Here is a 15,873-nt window from a genome sequence, read left to right on the forward strand (position 1 = left end):
CCTGCTGGAGCGCGTGCTACGGGTGGGTGTTGTTATCGTGACCAGTGAGCTGAGATGAGGCGGAGCTTTACCTAGCATAGACTAAAAAGATGACCTGGAACCAGTGGGTCTGGCGACGAATATGTAGCGCGGGCCAGCCGACTAGAGCATACAGGTCGTAGTGGCCATATCAATACAATTCTTTACACTGTTCTAATGAAAGTACATTTCCATAATATCATCTAGCTTCCATAAATGTCGAACAAGGCTTGAACCTAGGATTGAACCCATGTGCTTCAGTTTACAAAAACAGATGACTTAGCACATCTATTTCCTTCTTAAAATGTCAACATTCTGGAAAGTAGAGTTGTGCAAAAGCTAATTTCACAACTAAATATACTCATTAGAGAATTTGGGGATTAACTTCAGAGCGCATGCATTTCAAGTATTAGCTCTACCGTAGAGGCCCTTACTATATAATAGCAGGGTTGCCATTTTGAGAAAACTTTTTTTTCTTCAAAGTCCTCCAGTGAAAGAACCTTCCCATGGTACCAGCTATCTTTCAGTAAGGTACGGATGGGATTTGAACCCATGATCTTTGGTTTACAAGACCGACGCCTTACCGCTTGGCCACCATGCCACTCTATGCTGTAAGATATTTATCAACATTCTGGAAAGTAGTAGTTGTGTAATGTGAATATGGCACACAAATAACATCTCTGTTTCCTGTGAGAATTTTAACATTCTGAAAAGTAGGAGTTGTGTAATGTGAATTTGGCACACAAATACTCAGTGGAGAACCTTGGGATTGAACCAAGGACCTCATACTAAAATAGCATGCACTCCCCCTCTGAGCTTGGATCCCATTTTATTTGCAGATAAAATGCAATTAATACAATGTACTTTTTATATACACCACTCCATTGAAACTGCAATGAAATGATAGCAGCAATTCTAAATACAAGCAAGTATGGACAGTCATCTAACCCATGAACTTCAGTTTTTGAAAATGATGCAATTGAAGTTGGCAACCATGCCACTTCTGTTCCATAAATGTACGAACAGGGATTGAACACATGTTCTTCAGATTACAAGAGCAAATGATTTAGCACATCTCTGTTTCCTGCTGAGAATTTCAACATTCTGGAAAGTAGGAGATGGGCCATTGCAAAAATTTTAATGGAGAAGCTGGGGATTGAACCCAGGACCTCATACATGCGAAGCATGCGCTCTACCACTGAGCTACATCCCCTTTCTGGGAAAGAAAAAAATGTTTCTTATTTTTTTTAATTTCACCTATTATTAACCAGGTAAGCTAGTTGAGAACAAGTTTTCATATTCAACTGCGACCTGGCCAAGATAAAGCAAAGCAGCGCAACACAAACAACAACACAGAGTTACACATGGAATAAACAAGCGTACAGTCAATAACACAATAGAAGAAAAAAAAGAAAGTCTATATACAGTGCGTGCAAATGGTGGTAAGGCAATAAATAGGCCATAGTATCGAAGTATTTACAATTTAGCAAATTAACACTGCAGTGATAGATGAGCAGATGATGATGTGCAAGTAGAAATACTGGTGTGCAAAGAGCAGAAAGTATATTAAAACAATATGGGGATGAGGTAGGTAGATTGGGTGGGCTATTTACAGATGGGCTTTGTACAGCTGCAGCGATCAGTTAGCTGCTCAAATAGCCGATGTTTAAAGTTAGCAGTGTTGCCAACACCTCAGTAAGGAAAGTAGCTATTGGCTGTCCTAAAAGTCGCTAGAAGTTGCTAAATGATGTCATCACCTAAATTGCATAATTGTCCATGTGCATGCAATTGTGATGGTCACTGTAGGAGTGAGGAATAACATTGTGGAAGAGACAAAAGGTGAGTAAAATGAAAATGTCTGCAAGTATTCAGAGGGGTCTGAATACTTGCTAAATATAGCGACTAAGTCGCTAAGTTGGCAACACTGAAAGTTAGTGAGGGAAATATGTCTCCAGCTTCTGCGATTTTTGCAATTCGTTCCAGTCATTGTCAGCAGAGAACTGGAAGGAAAGGCGGCCAAAGGAGGTGTTGGCTTTGGGGATGACCAGTGAGATATACCTGCTGGAGCGCGTGCTACGGGTGGGTGTTGTTATCGTGACCAGTGAGCTGAGATGAGGCGGAGCTTTACCTAGCATAGACTAAAAAGATGACCTGGAACCAGTGGGTCTGGCGACGAATATGTAGCGCGGGCCAGCCGACTAGAGCATACAGGTCGTAGTGGCCATATCAATACAATTCTTTACACTGTTCTAATGAAAGTACATTTCCATAATATCATCTAGCTTCCATAAATGTCGAACAAGGCTTGAACCTAGGATTGAACCCATGTGCTTCAGTTTACAAAAACAGATGACTTAGCACATCTATTTCCTTCTTAAAATGTCAACATTCTGGAAAGTAGAGTTGTGCAAAAGCTAATTTCACAACTAAATATACTCATTAGAGAATTTGGGGATTAACTTCAGAGCGCATGCATTTCAAGTATTAGCTCTACCGTAGAGGCCCTTACTATATAATAGCAGGGTTGCCATTTTGAGAAAACTTTTTTTTCTTCAAAGTCCTCCAGTGAAAGAACCTTCCCATGGTACCAGCTATCTTTCAGTAAGGTACGGATGGGATTTGAACCCATGATCTTTGGTTTACAAGACCGACGCCTTACCGCTTGGCCACCATGCCACTCTATGCTGTAAGATATTTATCAACATTCTGGAAAGTAGTAGTTGTGTAATGTGAATATGGCACACAAATAACATCTCTGTTTCCTGTGAGAATTTTAACATTCTGAAAAGTAGGAGTTGTGTAATGTGAATTTGGCACACAAATACTCAGTGGAGAACCTTGGGATTGAACCAAGGACCTCATACTAAAATAGCATGCACTCCCCCTCTGAGCTTGGATCCCATTTTATTTGCAGATAAAATGCAATTAATACAATGTACTTTTTATATACACCACTCCATTGAAACTGCAATGAAATGATAGCAGCAATTCTAAATACAAGCAAGTATGGACAGTCATCTAACCCATGAACTTCAGTTTTTGAAAATGATGCAATTGAAGTTGGCAACCATGCCACTTCTGTTCCATAAATGTACGAACAGGGATTGAACACATGTTCTTCAGATTACAAGAGCAAATGATTTAGCACATCTCTGTTTCCTGCTGAGAATTTCAACATTCTGGAAAGTAGGAGATGGGCCATTGCAAAAATTTTAATGGAGAAGCTGGGGATTGAACCCAGGACCTCATACATGCGAAGCATGCGCTCTACCACTGAGCTACATCCCCTTTCTGGGAAAGAAAAAAATGTTTCTTATTTTTTTTAATTTCACCTATTATTAACCAGGTAAGCTAGTTGAGAACAAGTTTTCATATTCAACTGCGACCTGGCCAAGATAAAGCAAAGCAGCGCAACACAAACAACAACACAGAGTTACACATGGAATAAACAAGCGTACAGTCAATAACACAATAGAAGAAAAAAAATAAAGTCTATATACAGTGCGTGCAAATGGTGGTAAGGCAATAAATAGGCCATAGTATCGAAGTATTTACAATTTAGCAAATTAACACTGCAGTGATAGATGAGCAGATGATGATGTGCAAGTAGAAATACTGGTGTGCAAAGAGCAGAAAGTATATTAAAACAATATGGGGATGAGGTAGGTAGATTGGGTGGGCTATTTACAGATGGGCTTTGTACAGCTGCAGCGATCAGTTAGCTGCTCAAATAGCCGATGTTTAAAGTTAGCAGTGTTGCCAACACCTCAGTAAGGAAAGTAGCTATTGGCTGTCCTAAAAGTCGCTAGAAGTTGCTAAATGATGTCATCACCTAAATTGCATAATTGTCCATGTGCATGCAATTGTGATGGTCACTGTAGGAGTGAGGAATAACATTGTGGAAGAGACAAAAGGTGAGTAAAATGAAAATGTCTGCAAGTATTCAGAGGGGTCTGAATACTTGCTAAATATAGCGACTAAGTCGCTAAGTTGGCAACACTGAAAGTTAGTGAGGGAAATATGTCTCCAGCTTCTGCGATTTTTGCAATTCGTTCCAGTCATTGTCAGCAGAGAACTGGAAGGAAAGGCGGCCAAAGGAGGTGTTGGCTTTGGGGATGACCAGTGAGATATACCTGCTGGAGCGCGTGCTACGGGTGGGTGTTGTTATCGTGACCAGTGAGCTGAGATGAGGCGGAGCTTTACCTAGCATAGACTAAAAAGATGACCTGGAACCAGTGGGTCTGGCGACGAATATGTAGCGCGGGCCAGCCGACTAGAGCATACAGGTCGTAGTGGCCATATCAATACAATTCTTTACACTGTTCTAATGAAAGTACATTTCCATAATATCATCTAGCTTCCATAAATGTCGAACAAGGCTTGAACCTAGGATTGAACCCATGTGCTTCAGTTTACAAAAACAGATGACTTAGCACATCTATTTCCTTCTTAAAATGTCAACATTCTGGAAAGTAGAGTTGTGCAAAAGCTAATTTCACAACTAAATATCCTCATTAGAGAATTTGGGGATTAACTTCAGAGCGCATGCATTTCAAGTATTAGCTCTACCGTAGAGGCCCTTACTATATAATAGCAGGGTTGCCATTTTGAGAAAACTTTTTTTTCTTCAAAGTCCTCCAGTGAAAGAACCTTCCCATGGTACCAGCTATCTTTCAGTAAGGTACGGATGGGATTTGAACCCATGATCTTTGGTTTACAAGACCGACGCCTTACCGCTTGGCCACCATGCCACTCTATGCTGTAAGATATTTATCAACATTCTGGAAAGTAGTAGTTGTGTAATGTGAATATGGCACACAAATAACATCTCTGTTTCCTGTGAGAATTTTAACATTCTGAAAAGTAGGAGTTGTGTAATGTGAATTTGGCACACAAATACTCAGTGGAGAACCTTGGGATTGAACCAAGGACCTCATACTAAAATAGCATGCACTCCCCCTCTGAGCTTGGATCCCATTTTATTTGCAGATAAAATGCAATTAATACAATGTACTTTTTATATACACCACTCCATTGAAACTGCAATGAAATGATAGCAGCAATTCTAAATACAAGCAAGTATGGACAGTCATCTAACCCATGAACTTCAGTTTTTGAAAATTATGCAATTGAAGTTGGCAACCATGCCACTTCTGTTCCATAAATGTACGAACAGGGATTGAACACATGTTCTTCAGATTACAAGAGCAAATGATTTAGCACATCTCTGTTTCCTGCTGAGAATTTCAACATTCTGGAAAGTAGGAGATGGGCCATTGCAAAAATTTTAATGGAGAAGCTGGGGATTGAACCCAGGACCTCATACATGCGAAGCATGCGCTCTACCACTGAGCTACATCCCCTTTCTGGGAAAGAAAAAAATGTTTCTTATTTTTTTTAATTTCACCTATTATTAACCAGGTAAGCTAGTTGAGAACAAGTTTTCATATTCAACTGCGACCTGGCCAAGATAAAGCAAAGCAGCGCAACACAAACAACAACACAGAGTTACACATGGAATAAACAAGCGTACAGTCAATAACACAATAGAAGAAAAAAAAGAAAGTCTATATACAGTGCGTGCAAATGGTGGTAAGGCAATAAATAGGCCATAGTATCGAAGTATTTACAATTTAGCAAATTAACACTGCAGTGATAGATGAGCAGATGATGATGTGCAAGTAGAAATACTGGTGTGCAAAGAGCAGAAAGTATATTAAAACAATATGGGGATGAGGTAGGTAGATTGGGTGGGCTATTTACAGATGGGCTTTGTACAGCTGCAGCGATCAGTTAGCTGCTCAAATAGCCGATGTTTAAAGTTAGCAGTGTTGCCAACACCTCAGTAAGGAAAGTAGCTATTGGCTGTCCTAAAAGTCGCTAGAAGTTGCTAAATGATGTCATCACCTAAATTGCATAATTGTCCATGTGCATGCAATTGTGATGGTCACTGTAGGAGTGAGGAATAACATTGTGGAAGAGACAAAAGGTGAGTAAAATGAAAATGTCTGCAAGTATTCAGAGGGGTCTGAATACTTGCTAAATATAGCGACTAAGTCGCTAAGTTGGCAACACTGAAAGTTAGTGAGGGAAATATGTCTCCAGCTTCTGCGATTTTTGCAATTCGTTCCAGTCATTGTCAGCAGAGAACTGGAAGGAAAGGCGGCCAAAGGAGGTGTTGGCTTTGGGGATGACCAGTGAGATATACCTGCTGGAGCGCGTGCTACGGGTGGGTGTTGTTATCGTGACCAGTGAGCTGAGATGAGGCGGAGCTTTACCTAGCATAGACTAAAAAGATGACCTGGAACCAGTGGGTCTGGCGACGAATATGTAGCGCGGGCCAGCCGACTAGAGCATACAGGTCGTAGTGGCCATATCAATACAATTCTTTACACTGTTCTAATGAAAGTACATTTCCATAATATCATCTAGCTTCCATAAATGTCGAACAAGGCTTGAACCTAGGATTGAACCCATGTGCTTCAGTTTACAAAAACAGATGACTTAGCACATCTATTTCCTTCTTAAAATGTCAACATTCTGGAAAGTAGAGTTGTGCAAAAGCTAATTTCACAACTAAATATACTCATTAGAGAATTTGGGGATTAACTTCAGAGCGCATGCATTTCAAGTATTAGCTCTACCGTAGAGGCCCTTACTATATAATAGCAGGGTTGCCATTTTGAGAAAACTTTTTTTTCTTTAAAGTCCTCCAGTGAAAGAACCTTCCCATGGTACCAGCAATCTTTCAGTAAGGTACGGATGGGATTTGAACCCATGATCTATATGGAATATGGTTTACAAGACCGACGCCTTACCGCTTGGCCACCATGCCACTCTATGCTGCAAGATATTTATCAACATTCTGGAAAGTAGTAGTTGTGTAATGTGAATATGGCACACAAATAACATCTCTGTTTCCTGTGAGAATTTTAACATTCTGAAAAGTAGGAGTTGTGTAATGTGAATTTGGCACACAAATACTCAGTGGAGAACCTTGGGATTGAACCAAGGACCTCATACTAAAATAGCATGCACTCCCCCTCTGAGCTTGGATCCCATTTTATTTGCAGATAAAATGCAATTAATACAATGTACTTTTTATATACACCACTCCATTGAAACTGCAATGAAATGATAGCAGCAATTCTAAATACAAGCAAGTATGGACAGTCATCTAACCCATGAACTTCAGTTTTTGAAAATGATGCAATTGAAGTTGGCAACCATGCCACTTCTGTTCCATAAATGTACGAACAGGGATTGAACACATGTTCTTCAGATTACAAGAGCAAATGATTTAGCACATCTCTGTTTCCTGCTGAGAATTTCAACATTCTGGAAAGTAGGAGATGGGCCATTGCAAAAATTTTAATGGAGAAGCTGGGGATTGAACCCAGGACCTCATACATGCGAAGCATGCGCTCTACCACTGAGCTACATCCCCTTTCTGGGAAAGAAAAAAATGTTTCTTATTTTTTTTAATTTCACCTATTATTAACCAGGTAAGCTAGTTGAGAACAAGTTTTCATATTCAACTGCGACCTTGCCAAGATAAAGCAAAGCAGCGCAACACAAACAACAACACAGAGTTACACATGGAATAAACAAGCGTACAGTCAATAACACAATAGAAGAAAAAAAAGAAAGTCTATATACAGTGCGTGCAAATGGTGGTAAGGCAATAAATAGGCCATAGTATCGAAGTATTTACAATTTAGCAAATTAACACTGCAGTGATAGATGAGCAGATGATGATGTGCAAGTAGAAATACTGGTGTGCAAAGAGCAGAAAGTATATTAAAACAATATGGGGATGAGGTAGGTAGATTGGGTGGGCTATTTACAGATGGGCTTTGTACAGCTGCAGCGATCAGTTAGCTGCTCAAATAGCCGATGTTTAAAGTTAGCAGTGTTGCCAACACCTCAGTAAGGAAAGTAGCTATTGGCTGTCCTAAAAGTCGCTAGAAGTTGCTAAATGATGTCATCACCTAAATTGCATAATTGTCCATGTGCATGCAATTGTGATGGTCACTGTAGGAGTGAGGAATAACATTGTGGAAGAGACAAAAGGTGAGTAAAATGAAAATGTCTGCAAGTATTCAGAGGGGTCTGAATACTTGCTAAATATAGCGACTAAGTCGCTAAGTTGGCAACACTGAAAGTTAGTGAGGGAAATATGTCTCCAGCTTCTGCGATTTTTGCAATTCGTTCCAGTCATTGTCAGCAGAGAACTGGAAGGAAAGGCGGCCAAAGGAGGTGTTGGCTTTGGGGATGACCAGTGAGATATACCTGCTGGAGCGCGTGCTACGGGTGGGTGTTGTTATCGTGACCAGTGAGCTGAGATGAGGCGGAGCTTTACCTAGCATAGACTAAAAAGATGACCTGGAACCAGTGGGTCTGGCGACGAATATGTAGCGCGGGCCAGCCGACTAGAGCATACAGGTCGTAGTGGCCATATCAATACAATTCTTTACACTGTTCTAATGAAAGTACATTTCCATAATATCATCTAGCTTCCATAAATGTCGAACAAGGCTTGAACCTAGGATTTAACCCATGTGCTTCAGTTTACAAAAACAGATGACTTAGCACATCTATTTCCTTCTTAAAATGTCAACATTCTGGAAAGTAGAGTTGTGCAAAAGCTAATTTCACAACTAAATATACTCATTAGAGAATTTGGGGATTAACTTCAGAGCGCATGCATTTCAAGTATTAGCTCTACCGTAGAGGCCCTTACTATATAATAGCAGGGTTGCCATTTTGAGAAAACTTTTTTTTCTTCAAAGTCCTCCAGTGAAAGAACCTTCCCATGGTACCAGCTATCTTTCAGTAAGGTACGGATGGGATTTGAACCCATGATCTTTGGTTTACAAGACCGACGCCTTACCGCTTGGCCACCATGCCACTCTATGCTGTAAGATATTTATCAACATTCTGGAAAGTAGTAGTTGTGTAATGTGAATATGGCACACAAATAACATCTCTGTTTCCTGTGAGAATTTTAACATTCTGAAAAGTAGGAGTTGTGTAATGTGAATTTGGCACACAAATACTCAGTGGAGAACCTTGGGATTGAACCAAGGACCTCATACTAAAATAGCATGCACTCCCCCTCTGAGCTTGGATCCCATTTTATTTGCAGATAAAATGCAATTAATACAATGTACTTTTTATATACACCACTCCATTGAAACTGCAATGAAATGATAGCAGCAATTCTAAATACAAGCAAGTATGGACAGTCATCTAACCCATGAACTTCAGTTTTTGAAAATGATGCAATTGAAGTTGGCAACCATGCCACTTCTGTTCCATAAATGTACGAACAGGGATTGAACACATGTTCTTCAGATTACAAGAGCAAATGATTTAGCACATCTCTGTTTCCTGCTGAGAATTTCAACATTCTGGAAAGTAGGAGATGGGCCATTGCAAAAATTTTAATGGAGAAGCTGGGGATTGAACCCAGGACCTCATACATGCGAAGCATGCGCTCTACCACTGAGCTACATCCCCTTTCTGGGAAAGAAAAAAATGTTTCTTATTTTTTTTAATTTCACCTATTATTAACCAGGTAAGCTAGTTGAGAACAAGTTTTCATATTCAACTGCGACCTGGCCAAGATAAAGCAAAGCAGCGCAACACAAACAACAACACAGAGTTACACATGGAATAAACAAGCGTACAGTCAATAACACAATAGAAGAAAAAAAAGAAAGTCTATATACAGTGCGTGCAAATGGTGGTAAGGCAATAAATAGGCCATAGTATCGAAGTATTTACAATTTAGCAAATTAACACTGCAGTGATAGATGAGCAGATGATGATGTGCAAGTAGAAATACTGGTGTGCAAAGAGCAGAAAGTATATTAAAACAATATGGGGATGAGGTAGGTAGATTGGGTGGGCTATTTACAGATGGGCTTTGTACAGCTGCAGCGATCAGTTAGCTGCTCAAATAGCCGATGTTTAAAGTTAGCAGTGTTGCCAACACCTCAGTAAGGAAAGTAGCTATTGGCTGTCCTAAAAGTCGCTAGAAGTTGCTAAATGATGTCATCACCTAAATTGCATAATTGTCCATGTGCATGCAATTGTGATGGTCACTGTAGGAGTGAGGAATAACATTGTGGAAGAGACAAAAGGTGAGTAAAATGAAAATGTCTGCAAGTATTCAGAGGGGTCTGAATACTTGCTAAATATAGCGACTAAGTCGCTAAGTTGGCAACACTGAAAGTTAGTGAGGGAAATATGTCTCCAGCTTCTGCGATTTTTGCAATTCGTTCCAGTCATTGTCAGCAGAGAACTGGAAGGAAAGGCGGCCAAAGGAGGTGTTGGCTTTGGGGATGACCAGTGAGATATACCTGCTGGAGCGCGTGCTACGGGTGGGTGTTGTTATCGTGACCAGTGAGCTGAGATGAGGCGGAGCTTTACCTAGCATAGACTAAAAAGATGACCTGGAACCAGTGGGTCTGGCGACGAATATGTAGCGCGGGCCAGCCGACTAGAGCATACAGGTCGTAGTGGCCATATCAATACAATTCTTTACACTGTTCTAATGAAAGTACATTTCCATAATATCATCTAGCTTCCATAAATGTCGAACAAGGCTTGAACCTAGGATTTAACCCATGTGCTTCAGTTTACAAAAACAGATGACTTAGCACATCTATTTCCTTCTTAAAATGTCAACATTCTGGAAAGTAGAGTTGTGCAAAAGCTAATTTCACAACTAAATATACTCATTAGAGAATTTGGGGATTAACTTCAGAGCGCATGCATTTCAAGTATTAGCTCTACCGTAGAGGCCCTTACTATATAATAGCAGGGTTGCCATTTTGAGAAAACTTTTTTTTCTTCAAAGTCCTCCAGTGAAAGAACCTTCCCATGGTACCAGCTATCTTTCAGTAAGGTACGGATGGGATTTGAACCCATGATCTTTGGTTTACAAGACCGACGCCTTACCGCTTGGCCACCATGCCACTCTATGCTGCAAGATATTTATCAACATTCTGGAAAGTAGTAGTTGTGTAATGTGAATATGGCACACAAATAACATCTCTGTTTCCTGTGAGAATTTTAACATTCTGAAAAGTAGGAGTTGTGTAATGTGAATTTGGCACACAAATACTCAGTGGAGAACCTTGGGATTGAACCAAGGACCTCATACTAAAATAGCATGCACTCCCCCTCTGAGCTTGGATCCCATTTTATTTGCAGATAAAATGCAATTAATACAATGTACTTTTTATATACACCACTCCATTGAAACTGCAATGAAATGATAGCAGCAATTCTAAATACAAGCAAGTATGGACAGTCATCTAACCCATGAACTTCAGTTTTTGAAAATGATGCAATTGAAGTTGGCAACCATGCCACTTCTGTTCCATAAATGTACGAACAGGGATTGAACACATGTTCTTCAGATTACAAGAGCAAATGATTTAGCACATCTCTGTTTCCTGCTGAGAATTTCAACATTCTGGAAAGTAGGAGATGGGCCATTGCAAAAATTTTAATGGAGAAGCTGGGGATTGAACCCAGGACCTCATACATGCGAAGCATGCGCTCTACCACTGAGCTACATCCCCTTTCTGGGAAAGAAAAAAATGTTTCTTATTTTTTTTAATTTCACCTATTATTAACCAGGTAAGCTAGTTGAGAACAAGTTTTCATATTCAACTGCGACCTGGCCAAGATAAAGCAAAGCAGCGCAACACAAACAACAACACAGAGTTACACATGGAATAAACAAGCGTACAGTCAATAACACAATAGAAGAAAAAAAATAAAGTCTATATACAGTGCGTGCAAATGGTGGTAAGGCAATAAATAGGCCATAGTATCGAAGTATTTACAATTTAGCAAATTAACACTGCAGTGATAGATGAGCAGATGATGATGTGCAAGTAGAAATACTGGTGTGCAAAGAGCAGAAAGTATATTAAAACAATATGGGGATGAGGTAGGTAGATTGGGTGGGCTATTTACAGATGGGCTTTGTACAGCTGCAGCGATCAGTTAGCTGCTCAAATAGCCGATGTTTAAAGTTAGCAGTGTTGCCAACACCTCAGTAAGGAAAGTAGCTATTGGCTGTCCTAAAAGTCGCTAGAAGTTGCTAAATGATGTCATCACCTAAATTGCATAATTGTCCATGTGCATGCAATTGTGATGGTCACTGTAGGAGTGAGGAATAACATTGTGGAAGAGACAAAAGGTGAGTAAAATGAAAATGTCTGCAAGTATTCAGAGGGGTCTGAATACTTGCTAAATATAGCGACTAAGTCGCTAAGTTGGCAACACTGAAAGTTAGTGAGGGAAATATGTCTCCAGCTTCTGCGATTTTTGCAATTCGTTCCAGTCATTGTCAGCAGAGAACTGGAAGGAAAGGCGGCCAAAGGAGGTGTTGGCTTTGGGGATGACCAGTGAGATATACCTGCTGGAGCGCGTGCTACGGGTGGGTGTTGTTATCGTGACCAGTGAGCTGAGATGAGGCGGAGCTTTACCTAGCATAGACTAAAAAGATGACCTGGAACCAGTGGGTCTGGCGACGAATATGTAGCGCGGGCCAGCCGACTAGAGCATACAGGTCGTAGTGGCCATATCAATACAATTCTTTACACTGTTCTAATGAAAGTACATTTCCATAATATCATCTAGCTTCCATAAATGTCGAACAAGGCTTGAACCTAGGATTGAACCCATGTGCTTCAGTTTACAAAAACAGATGACTTAGCACATCTATTTCCTTCTTAAAATGTCAACATTCTGGAAAGTAGAGTTGTGCAAAAGCTAATTTCACAACTAAATATACTCATTAGAGAATTTGGGGATTAACTTCAGAGCGCATGCATTTCAAGTATTAGCTCTACCGTAGAGGCCCTTACTATATAATAGCAGGGTTGCCATTTTGAGAAAACTTTTTTTTCTTCAAAGTCCTCCAGTGAAAGAACCTTCCCATGGTACCAGCTATCTTTCAGTAAGGTACGGATGGGATTTGAACCCATGATCTTTGGTTTACAAGACCGACGCCTTACCGCTTGGCCACCATGCCACTCTATGCTGTAAGATATTTATCAACATTCTGGAAAGTAGTAGTTGTGTAATGTGAATATGGCACACAAATAACATCTCTGTTTCCTGTGAGAATTTTAACATTCTGAAAAGTAGGAGTTGTGTAATGTGAATTTGGCACACAAATACTCAGTGGAGAACCTTGGGATTGAACCAAGGACCTCATACTAAAATAGCATGCACTCCCCCTCTGAGCTTGGATCCCATTTTATTTGCAGATAAAATGCAATTAATACAATGTACTTTTTATATACACCACTCCATTGAAACTGCAATGAAATGATAGCAGCAATTCTAAATACAAGCAAGTATGGACAGTCATCTAACCCATGAACTTCAGTTTTTGAAAATGATGCAATTGAAGTTGGCAACCATGCCACTTCTGTTCCATAAATGTACGAACAGGGATTGAACACATGTTCTTCAGATTACAAGAGCAAATGATTTAGCACATCTCTGTTTCCTGCTGAGAATTTCAACATTCTGGAAAGTAGGAGATGGGCCATTGCAAAAATTTTAATGGAGAAGCTGGGGATTGAACCCAGGACCTCATACATGCGAAGCATGCGCTCTACCACTGAGCTACATCCCCTTTCTGGGAAAGAAAAAAATGTTTCTTATTTTTTTTAATTTCACCTATTATTAACCAGGTAAGCTAGTTGAGAACAAGTTTTCATATTCAACTGCGACCTGGCCAAGATAAAGCAAAGCAGCGCAACACAAACAACAACACAGAGTTACACATGGAATAAACAAGCGTACAGTCAATAACACAATAGAAGAAAAAAAAGAAAGTCTATATACAGTGCGTGCAAATGGTGGTAAGGCAATAAATAGGCCATAGTATCGAAGTATTTACAATTTAGCAAATTAACACTGCAGTGATAGATGAGCAGATGATGATGTGCAAGTAGAAATACTGGTGTGCAAAGAGCAGAAAGTATATTAAAACAATATGGGGATGAGGTAGGTAGATTGGGTGGGCTATTTACAGATGGGCTTTGTACAGCTGCAGCGATCAGTTAGCTGCTCAAATAGCCGATGTTTAAAGTTAGCAGTGTTGCCAACACCTCAGTAAGGAAAGTAGCTATTGGCTGTCCTAAAAGTCGCTAGAAGTTGCTAAATGATGTCATCACCTAAATTGCATAATTGTCCATGTGCATGCAATTGTGATGGTCACTGTAGGAGTGAGGAATAACATTGTGGAAGAGACAAAAGGTGAGTAAAATGAAAATGTCTGCAAGTATTCAGAGGGGTCTGAATACTTGCTAAATATAGCGACTAAGTCGCTAAGTTGGCAACACTGAAAGTTAGTGAGGGAAATATGTCTCCAGCTTCTGCGATTTTTGCAATTCGTTCCAGTCATTGTCAGCAGAGAACTGGAAGGAAAGGCGGCCAAAGGAGGTGTTGGCTTTGGGGATGACCAGTGAGATATACCTGCTGGAGCGCGTGCTACGGGTGGGTGTTGTTATCGTGACCAGTGAGCTGAGATGAGGCGGAGCTTTACCTAGCATAGACTAAAAAGATGACCTGGAACCAGTGGGTCTGGCGACGAATATGTAGCGCGGGCCAGCCGACTAGAGCATACAGGTCGTAGTGGCCATATCAATACAATTCTTTACACTGTTCTAATGAAAGTACATTTCCATAATATCATCTAGCTTCCATAAATGTCGAACAAGGCTTGAACCTAGGATTGAACCCATGTGCTTCAGTTTACAAAAACAGATGACTTAGCACATCTATTTCCTTCTTAAAATGTCAACATTCTGGAAAGTAGAGTTGTGCAAAAGCTAATTTCACAACTAAATATACTCATTAGAGAATTTGGGGATTAACTTCAGAGCGCATGCATTTCAAGTATTAGCTCTACCGTAGAGGCCCTTACTATATAATAGCAGGGTTGCCATTTTGAGAAAACTTTTTTTTCTTCAAAGTCCTCCAGTGAAAGAACCTTCCCATGGTACCAGCTATCTTTCAGTAAGGTACGGATGGGATTTGAACCCATGATCTTTGGTTTACAAGACCGACGCCTTACCGCTTGGCCACCATGCCACTCTATGCTGTAAGATATTTATCAACATTCTGGAAAGTAGTAGTTGTGTAATGTGAATATGGCACACAAATAACATCTCTGTTTCCTGTGAGAATTTTAACATTCTGAAAAGTAGGAGTTGTGTAATGTGAATTTGGCACACAAATACTCAGTGGAGAACCTTGGGATTGAACCAAGGACCTCATACTAAAATAGCATGCACTCCCCCTCTGAGCTTGGATCCCATTTTATTTGCAGATAAAATGCAATTAATACAATGTACTTTTTATATACACCACTCCATTGAAACTGCAATGAAATGATAGCAGCAATTCTAAATACAAGCAAGTATGGACAGTCATCTAACCCATGAACTTCAGTTTTTGAAAATGATGCAATTGAAGTTGGCAACCATGCCACTTCTGTTCCATAAATGTACGAACAGGGATTGAACACATGTTCTTCAGATTACAAGAGCAAATGATTTAGCACATCTCTGTTTCCTGCTGAGAATTTCAACATTCTGGAAAGTAGGAGATGGGCCATTGCAAAAATTTTAATGGAGAAGCTGGGGATTGAACCCAGGACCTCATACATGCGAAGCATGCGCTCTACCACTGAGCTACATCCCCTTTCTGGGAAAGAAAAAAATGTTTCTTATTTTTTTTAATTTCACCTATTATTAACCAGGTAAGCTAGTTGAGAACAAGTTTTCATATTCAACTGCGACCTGGCCAAGA

The 15,873-nt window shown here is 40.1% G+C and overlaps 15 non-coding genes across 15 annotated transcripts; all 15 read right to left on the bottom strand.

Annotated features, from left to right (window-relative positions):
* Positions 1–547: 547 nt before the first annotated feature.
* Positions 548–619, bottom strand: trnat-ugu. Its single transcript has one exon. It is a non-coding gene; the product is annotated as a tRNA-Thr (tRNA).
* A 540-nt stretch (positions 620–1,159) lies between these two features.
* Positions 1,160–1,231, bottom strand: trnaa-cgc. The gene has a single exon. It is a non-coding gene; the product is annotated as a tRNA-Ala (tRNA).
* Positions 1,232–2,622: 1,391 nt separating this feature from the next.
* On the bottom strand, positions 2,623–2,694 carry trnat-ugu. The gene has a single exon. It is a non-coding gene; the product is annotated as a tRNA-Thr (tRNA).
* Positions 2,695–3,234: 540 nt separating this feature from the next.
* On the bottom strand, positions 3,235–3,306 carry trnaa-cgc. Its single transcript has one exon. It is a non-coding gene; the product is annotated as a tRNA-Ala (tRNA).
* Positions 3,307–4,697: 1,391 nt separating this feature from the next.
* trnat-ugu lies at positions 4,698–4,769 on the bottom strand. Its single transcript has one exon. It is a non-coding gene; the product is annotated as a tRNA-Thr (tRNA).
* Positions 4,770–5,309: 540 nt separating this feature from the next.
* On the bottom strand, positions 5,310–5,381 carry trnaa-cgc. The gene has a single exon. It is a non-coding gene; the product is annotated as a tRNA-Ala (tRNA).
* A 2,012-nt stretch (positions 5,382–7,393) lies between these two features.
* On the bottom strand, positions 7,394–7,465 carry trnaa-cgc. Its single transcript has one exon. It is a non-coding gene; the product is annotated as a tRNA-Ala (tRNA).
* A 1,391-nt stretch (positions 7,466–8,856) lies between these two features.
* On the bottom strand, positions 8,857–8,928 carry trnat-ugu. Its single transcript has one exon. It is a non-coding gene; the product is annotated as a tRNA-Thr (tRNA).
* A 540-nt stretch (positions 8,929–9,468) lies between these two features.
* Positions 9,469–9,540, bottom strand: trnaa-cgc. Its single transcript has one exon. It is a non-coding gene; the product is annotated as a tRNA-Ala (tRNA).
* Positions 9,541–10,931: 1,391 nt separating this feature from the next.
* Positions 10,932–11,003, bottom strand: trnat-ugu. The gene has a single exon. It is a non-coding gene; the product is annotated as a tRNA-Thr (tRNA).
* Positions 11,004–11,543: 540 nt separating this feature from the next.
* trnaa-cgc lies at positions 11,544–11,615 on the bottom strand. Its single transcript has one exon. It is a non-coding gene; the product is annotated as a tRNA-Ala (tRNA).
* Positions 11,616–13,006: 1,391 nt separating this feature from the next.
* On the bottom strand, positions 13,007–13,078 carry trnat-ugu. The gene has a single exon. It is a non-coding gene; the product is annotated as a tRNA-Thr (tRNA).
* A 540-nt stretch (positions 13,079–13,618) lies between these two features.
* On the bottom strand, positions 13,619–13,690 carry trnaa-cgc. The gene has a single exon. It is a non-coding gene; the product is annotated as a tRNA-Ala (tRNA).
* A 1,391-nt stretch (positions 13,691–15,081) lies between these two features.
* Positions 15,082–15,153, bottom strand: trnat-ugu. Its single transcript has one exon. It is a non-coding gene; the product is annotated as a tRNA-Thr (tRNA).
* A 540-nt stretch (positions 15,154–15,693) lies between these two features.
* Positions 15,694–15,765, bottom strand: trnaa-cgc. Its single transcript has one exon. It is a non-coding gene; the product is annotated as a tRNA-Ala (tRNA).
* Between the last annotated feature and the right edge of the window lie 108 nt (positions 15,766–15,873).

Source organism: Oncorhynchus mykiss, unplaced genomic scaffold (genome assembly GCF_013265735.2).
Source record: "Oncorhynchus mykiss isolate Arlee unplaced genomic scaffold, USDA_OmykA_1.1 un_scaffold_156, whole genome shotgun sequence".
In the NCBI taxonomy this organism is placed as follows: Eukaryota; Metazoa; Chordata; class Actinopteri; order Salmoniformes; family Salmonidae; genus Oncorhynchus; species Oncorhynchus mykiss.